An 8,379-nucleotide genomic window follows, 5' to 3' on the forward strand; every position below is an offset into this window, starting at 1 on the left:
TGGCTACAACTGCCTGAGCTGAGCTGGTCCAAACCAGGAGCCAGGAGCTTCTTCTGGGTCTCCCATATGGGTGCAGGATCCCCAAATTTTTTGGCCATCCTTGACTGCTTCCCTAGACTGTTAGCGAGGAGCTGGATGAGAAGTAGAGCAGCCAGGATTAGAACTGGCACCCATATGGGATCCCGGCATGTGCAAGTCGAGGACTTTAGCCACTAGGCTATCATTCCAGGCTCCAATAAGTTATGTTTAAACTGATCACAGCACTGATGACATAAAATCTGAACCTTTACTCCATTGCCCTGACTTAGTGCTTAATGTCACAATTTGCATAATTTTTAGAGTGTATATCTTACTACAATATTATACCATTGCTTTTAACCCTTTATTTGTTAAACTTCATGGTAAAGATATAAATGATTTACCACAATCACATAGTATGTTTTTGTTTGATGCTAGACCATGGACTTGATCTTAGCAGTGAATTTTATACTTCCACGTGTTATGTTTTGGTGCTATGAATTAGCAAGCTTTTAGTTTGAAGAACTCACTTTATCTCATAAGAAATAATGGTAGTGGTTAGCTAAGTCAGCTTATTTGTCTTGTGAAATTCTTATATTGCCTTCATCTCTGATGGACTGCTTTTCTGGTTATAGTATCCTTGGTTCATAGGTTTTCCTTCAGGGCTTTGGATATACCCTCCCACTCTGTCCTGGCTTGTAAAGTAGCTGTTGATAAATGTGCTGCTAGCATTCCACTGTTTGTGTTGTTTTCTTTGATTCCTTTCCTGGTCTTAGTATCTCGTTTTATTATCATGTGCCTTAGTGTAGTTTTGCTGGTTTTGAATCTTTTTGGAGACATTTGGCTTTCTTGTAGCTGGATATTTATGTCTTTATTCTTCTGCTAATTTTCAAATAAACTTTATAGTTTTATCTTTCATTTCTTCTTTTGGCACCCCTATCACTCTTTTTATGTTATCCAATAAATTTGTTATGTTTTCTTAATTTTTGTTCACGTTTCCCCTCTGATTCTATTGTAAATGACCTGAATACAAGTTCACAGATTATTCTACTCATCATATTGGTTGCTAATCCTCTTCAAATTTTCATTTCATTGGTTGCATTTGTAGTTCCAAAATTTTTTTGATATTTAAAATAATCTCAACATATTATCATTTTATTTTTTATTGATTTCATCATTTCCTTGCCTCTATGCATACAAAATATTTTAAAAACATGTTTAAGAAGCTATGTAATATTCTACATATTTATTGGGTGCATAGTATATAAAACATTAAAAATACATGTGTGTGCTGTGTAATGTCTGATCAGAATAAATATATGTATATCTGCTCAAACATATAACATTTGTGGTGAAAACATTCAAATCCCAATCTTCTAGGTTTCTTAAGTAGAAAAATATGCAATAAGGAAACAGTCACTGTACTGTTTTCAAAGATTTATTTACTTGAAAGTGTTAGAGCAAGGGAGAAACAAAAGAGAGGTCTTCCATCTGCTGGTTTGTTCCCCAAGAGATTACAACAGCCAGGGCTGGGCCAGGCTTAAGCCAGGAGCCAGGACCTTTATATGGGTCTCCCATGTGGGTGGCAGGGCCCAAGAACTTGGGCCATTTTCTGCAACATTTTGCAGGCTAGTAGCAGGGAATTGGATTGGAAGTGGAGAAGCTGGTATTGAAACAGGTGCCCCAATCAGCTTGAACTCACATGTACCTTACTAGGTAGGAGACAAAAATAAGTTATTCCTCACTAAGGTATTGAAGATTTCTCTGCACACCCCTCCTAAAACTGTTCTGTGCCTCAACTGTTGACATATGCTTGTTAGAGTTATAAGCCAGTTTAGACTACCCTAAAATCTGCTAAGTTCAGTAAAAATTATGCTTCAACACTATAAGCTGCTAAATATACAAATGAAAATAGACACGAGACAGCTGAATAGTACCCTATAGACATTTTAAGGTGTATAGCAGCCGGTTGTGTATAAACTAAATTGAAATGTCAATGAAGTAGTCACAGGATGTGGTTAAGAACTTGCATTTTCTAACATATTCATCACTCAATAACATGCCAATTAATTCCATAATGTTGTAAACTGCTGTTGATGTTATGTTGTGGCTTTTCATTGGTCGGGATGATATTCTGCCAGCTCTGCCTTCAGACCAGAGATGGTCTCCCCAAGAAACTGTTGAACTTATCTGGACAATAAGATGCTGGATTTTGTGCATGATACATGCTTGCAATGAGAGAATCTCAACTGAATATGATCTGTAACACTGCAATAAGGTGGAGCAATCTACCATTGGGGGAGGGCCCTGGGAGGGGTTGGGGGAATCCCAGAGCCTATGAAACTGTGTCACAAAATGAAAAAAAAAATCCATTTGGTCATTCCATATTTTAGTTGGAGCTCTAATTTGTGCACATTTAAGGTGATTATCGATAGAATCTTACTACTACCACTTGGACTCTTGTATTTCTTTTTTTCTTTCCTTTTAAAATTTTTACTTCTTTTCATTATTATCATTTTGTGATACAGTTCTATAGGTCATGCGATTTTCCTTATTCCTTCCCCAATTCCCTCCCCCCTCACTGAGTTCCCCTATATCATTACTATAGTATAGTTATTCATACACAGTCATATGTCCATTATTGCTGGCATGAACAATGGCAGAGAGTCCAGCATCTTGTTGTCAAGATACAGTAAACAGTTTCATTGGGATTCCATCTTTGTCTGGAAGTAGAAATGCATACTGCATTGTATCCTCACATCTGGATATGTTAGTCTCCACTACACAGTCACTTTACATCCCCTTAAATGAAAAGCCACAATGCAAAATCAACAACAGGAAGAAAAATAGAAATTTGCAATGCCATCAAGTTAAATAACATGCTATTAAACATGATAGTCTCCATTACAGTTATTGTACACACCCTTAAATGAAAAGCCACAAAACAGAATCACCAACAGGAAGAAAAAAAGAAATTAACAACATCATGAAGTTAACAACATACTACTGAGTGACTAATGTGTCGCTGAAGAAATGAAAAAGAAAATCAAGAACCTTCTTGAAGAAGATGATGCTACTATATGATGTATGACTCATTGAAGAATTTAATAAGAAAACATATTGAAGTGATGAAACTAACAAAAAAAAATCAAAATCCATGAGATACAGGTTCTGCTGATCTTTGTTGGCAAGATGTGTCTCCTGTAAGCAACAAAGAGATGGGCTTTGTTTTTTAATCCAGTCTACTAAACCATGACGTTTGATTGATGAGTTTAAGCCATTTACATTCAGGGTTAATATGTATGGGTGGTAATTTGGTCCTGTCATTTTAGCAATGGGTTGTTCAATGATTTAGTCTTCTGTTGTTATTTTACTGGGGTATTCTTCTCATTTGCCTTTGGTTTGGTTGGCAGTATTCCTTTTCTCTGTCAAGAGAACATCTTGAAGTATCATTTCTAGGGCAGGTTTGGAAGAGGCAAATTCTTTTAACTTTTCTTGACTGTGGAAGAATTTTATTTCATTTTCAAAGATGAAAGAAAGCTTTGCTGGATATATTATCCTGGGCTGACAATTTTTTGCTTTTAGAATCTGGAATATATCACTCCATTCTCTTCTTGCCTGTAGAGTTTCCTGTGAGAGATCTCCTCTGAGTTTAATTGGCATTCCTTTATATGTCAGTTGATTTTTTTTCACCTGCAGATTTAAGGATCTTTTCTTTATGTTTGATTGAAGAGAGCTTGATTATCATGTTTCGTGATGAAGATTACTTTTGATCAACCCTTTTGGGAGTTCTGTGCCCCTCCTGGATGTTGTTTCCCAATTCTTCGTCCATATTAGGGAACTTTTCTCTTATTATTTCATTAAATGCATGTTTATTTTATTTTTTTGGCGTGGAGTGGATTATTTATTATTATTATTATTATTATTATTATTATTATCATTTTATGATACAGTTCCATAGGTTCCTGGGATTTCCCTTAACCCCTCCCCAGTCCCTCCCCCCACACCTAGTTCTTCTGTATCATTATTAAAGTATACTTCTTCATAAACAGTCATATGTCCACCATGCCTGCAATGGGAGTCCATCTTTGAAAGTAGAAATGCATACTACCTTGTATCTTCACATCTGGATATGTTAGGCTCCATTGTAAATTTCTATTTTTCTTTCTATTGTTGATTTAGTATTATGACTTTTCATTTGAGGGGATGTACAATAGCTGTAAATACATGTTTGAACTCAAGAACCTTCTTGAAGAAGATGATGCTACTATATGATGTATGACTCATTGAAGAATTTAATAAGAAAGCATATTGAAGTGATGAAACTAACAAAAAAAAATCAAAATCCATGAGATACAGGTTCTGCTGATCTTTGTTGGCAAGATGTGTCTCCTGTAAGCAACAATTAGATGGGTTTTGTTTTATAATCTATCAATCTATGCCATTTGGTTGATGAGTTTAAGCCATTTACATTCAGGGTTAATATGTATGGGTGGCTCATTTTCCTTAGCATAATGGTCTCTAGTTTGGCCCATTTGGCCACAAACAAGTGTTTTTCATTTTTCACGTGTTTGCTCTAATATAAGATATTATGATGTCAAATCTAGAGATATTATATGTGAATCTTACTCTATTTCACTTCATACTTACCTGTACCTCTGTAACAAGAACTTGTGATGTAATTCATTAATCAAACATCCATGAGAGACTGATTGTTTATAATCATCTGAGATGATCCATGTCCCCTTTACACTGTTACTGCTACTGCCCATATATAACAAAGATCTAATCCTCATTGTACCTTCATTAGGGCCCCAGGATGCAAGAATGAACCCACAACAAAATGACAGTCTCCTACATGGTTGGGAGACTCCAGTGTCAGCATCATAAACTTGGGAAAATGCACGAGACATTGTGAGACTGGTGGGGAGAACACAGGGCAGGGGAGGGAACTTGGGGAAGGGAAAATGGAGAGACCAGCACCAACTAAATTGTATCAAAAAACAATTAATAAAAAAGGAAAGAAACATATTTAATTATATATATGTGTATTTATATATGAGTGGTAATTTGGTCCTATCATTTAACAATGTGTTGTTCATTGTCTGACACCTGCTGGTTTCCATGAGTCAGGGGTAAAAGCAGGCTAGGAATGGCCAAGCTATAGCACTTGCCAGCAAGTGTTGGGACTGGGGGCAGGCCGGGGCAGGCCAGACTGCAACATCCGAGGACAAAGGTCAAGACAGGGAAGGAGCTTTGCAGAGCTGGGTTGGAACAACCCATGTGCAATATCTGGGACTGGGAATAGGCCTGGTTGGGGAGCTAAGGGGATGCTCCAACCAGGCTGTGGCTCCCACTGGTGAGCTTGAGAGCCGGAATAGGAGTGGTGGCCTGGGTCGGACATGGCTTCAGTGTCCCTTGGCATGAGTGTGGACAGGGTCTGGGATGCACCAGACTGGGCTAGACTCCACCATCCAGCAGTGCTCGTGAGAGCCAGAATGGGTGTATGACAGCCTGCGTTAGGTTTCCACTCTCACTGGGCCACGTAAGAGCTGCATCAGGACGTGGACCAGGCATGGTGGGGCTGTAACACCCAACAGTAAGAACCAGGTTGGATAAGGGCCAGTTGGGCAAGAGTACTGTTCCTGCCAGGAGAGGAGATGGACTAAGTCAGCCGGGGCCAAGGACTCTCCCGTGTGTGAGAGATCTGCCACTGAGTGGAGACATGATAGAGGAGCTTGAGGAACTCCTTTGTCAGGGCACAGTCCCTGCATGTGAGCACAAGAACCAAACCAAGGAGCAGCCCAGAGCAAACCAGGTTACAGTACCTGCCAATATAAGTGTGGTCCAGGTATGGGGGTGAGCCAGTCTAGGCCAGTTCATAACACCTGCAGGCAGACATGAGAATCTGGATGGGGTGCAAGACAAATTGAATTTGGCTGCACCACCAGCAATACACATTAGGGCCAGGACTGGGGGCTGAATATGCCAGGTTGGGCAGCAGCTCCAACCAGCGTGAGCCAGAATAGGGAGTAGACAGGGCCAGGCCAGATTACAGCACCCACTGGCAAATGCTGAAGTGAGATGGGCCATGCCAGACTGGGTCGCAGCACCCATTAGCACATGTGAGACCAAAGTGTGGGTGGGTGAACATGATAGGCGACTCCACTGCTGGGCCACTACTCATGTTGGCAAACATGAGAACTGGAACTGGGGGCAGACCAGGCTGGGCAGGGCTATAATACCTGTTGGCCTACATGTGAACTGGGTTGGGGGAGAGCCAGGCTGTGTTTAACCAATTGTATCCACTGGTACAGTCATGAGGCAGAATAAGTGAGTTGATCTTTGCTGCAGCATCATCTGGCAAGTGCTGGGACTGGGGGCAGGTCCTGTCAAGCTACCCTAAAGAACTACCTGGATAATGTAAGATCTGGGGTAGGGAGTTGGTCCAGTGGGGAGATAGTGAGCTTCTCTCTGAGAGGCAGTAACTCCCACTGGTGAACATGAGAACCAGGGCTAGGGGTGGGCCTGGGTAGACTGGAGGTGGCACCTGCTGGCATGAGTGTGTGCTGGAGGGTGGAGTTGGTTGGGTTGATTTAGGCTTCAGTGACCAGTGATGTATATGAGAGCTGAATGGGATGTAGGGCAGACCACACCAATCCACTACACTTGCGGTCAGGCACAGGAGCCGTCCCAGTGCGGGTTGTTTGGGGTCGCTCTGACTAGGCTGGAGCTCCCCCTGCTGTATGTGAGGGCCAAGCCAGTGTTGGGCCACAGCACCCATTGGTTTGCTGAAGGTAGAGGGTAGAAAAAACTGATCAACTACCCCAATGAATCTTGACAGCAAATTTCTGGGCCAATGGAGACCTGGAGGTGGACTATGTCAGCCAGTCGACCTTGGAAAGATTGCCTCATCCTTGGAGCAGTGATATCAACAGCATCTCACAACTATCAAAACCACATGAGTGGAACCCTCAGAAAATGCTCCACAATGGGGACCCTGGGTTGATATTGGATGGCAGTTACCCATTCCCAGGGTAATGTGGAGATTGGGAGACTGGACGTGGTCTCTCCTATCCCCCTTCCCCCATACACAGGAAAAAGAAAAAGAAAATGTATAAACTTACTCACTATCCCCCAATCCTCGATCCTTCCCTTCCCATCCTGATCAACTTTTGATAATGCAGACATCATCAAAAATAAATTAAAGAAAGATAAAAAGGAGTATAACCTGTAGCTTAGAGCATATTAAATGTTAGATAATACTATTTAGAAACATCGCTGATGTTCTTAAGAAATCGGTAATTCCATACCTCTCCACTTTGGAAGATAATGTTCACACAGATGGTGAAACTGGAAAAAGTACTAAGCAGTGTGGCATAGATTATAAATATGCAAGACATAAAAGAATAAATTCATGCTGGGCCTGCAGGTAATTTAAGGTTTTATGATATGTTTCTATATGACAGGAAATGGAACTATAAGTGAAAAATCAGGAAAGGGACAAAAACCTTGAAGTAAGAATTAGCAACAAAACTCTTCACATGAAGAAATTCTGTTCTATTTTTTTTGAATACGAAAATATGAAAAAATTCGAGTAACATAGTTATCTTTAAGTATTTAAAATTATATAAAAAATTCTATTTATATATTTGAAAGGAAGAGAGATTGCTATTTCCCATCTGCTGGTTCACTTTTCAAATGCCTTCAACAACTGAAGATGAACCAGGCTGAAGCCAAGAGCCAGGAACTCAATCCATGTCTCACATGAGTGGAAGGGACTAACTCCTTGAGCCATCACAGGTTGTCTCCCCTAGTCAGCATTATCAAGCTAGAATTGGGAGCAGAGCCAGGGCTTGTGACCAGACACTCCTTGATGGGCTGTGGGTGTAACAAGTGGCGTCTTGACTGTTGTGCCAAGTGTCTGCTCCGCGAGTATATATTTTTAAGGCAGAACTTTAACATACTTGGTGTTGGTTGAGTTTCACAAATGCCCTATGAAAAAGGCAGAACAAATAAGCTGAGGACCACAGCTTATGTCACAACTAGTTAAGTAGTAAGACACCAGGTTAGCATCCAGATCTTCTACCTTTTCTAGTGCTTTTTTTTTTTTTTACCATACTATATTGTTTGCTGAAGAACAGAAGGCTTAGTAAATGAAAAATAAGGCCTAACCTTTATGATAAATATTATGAATATTCTCATCTTTGTCTCACACAAGTGAAAAATGTATAAAGTAAAAGTATAGGTACTTCTAAGTCTCAAGTACATTAACCAAAAAATATATGTACACCAGTCTTTACTATGCATTTCAGGTCATTTTTCTTGGTATTTTGTGATTTTTTTCTGAGGGACTATAAC

This window comes from Ochotona princeps, chromosome X, assembly GCF_030435755.1.
Source record: "Ochotona princeps isolate mOchPri1 chromosome X, mOchPri1.hap1, whole genome shotgun sequence".
In the NCBI taxonomy this organism is placed as follows: domain Eukaryota; kingdom Metazoa; phylum Chordata; class Mammalia; order Lagomorpha; family Ochotonidae; genus Ochotona; species Ochotona princeps.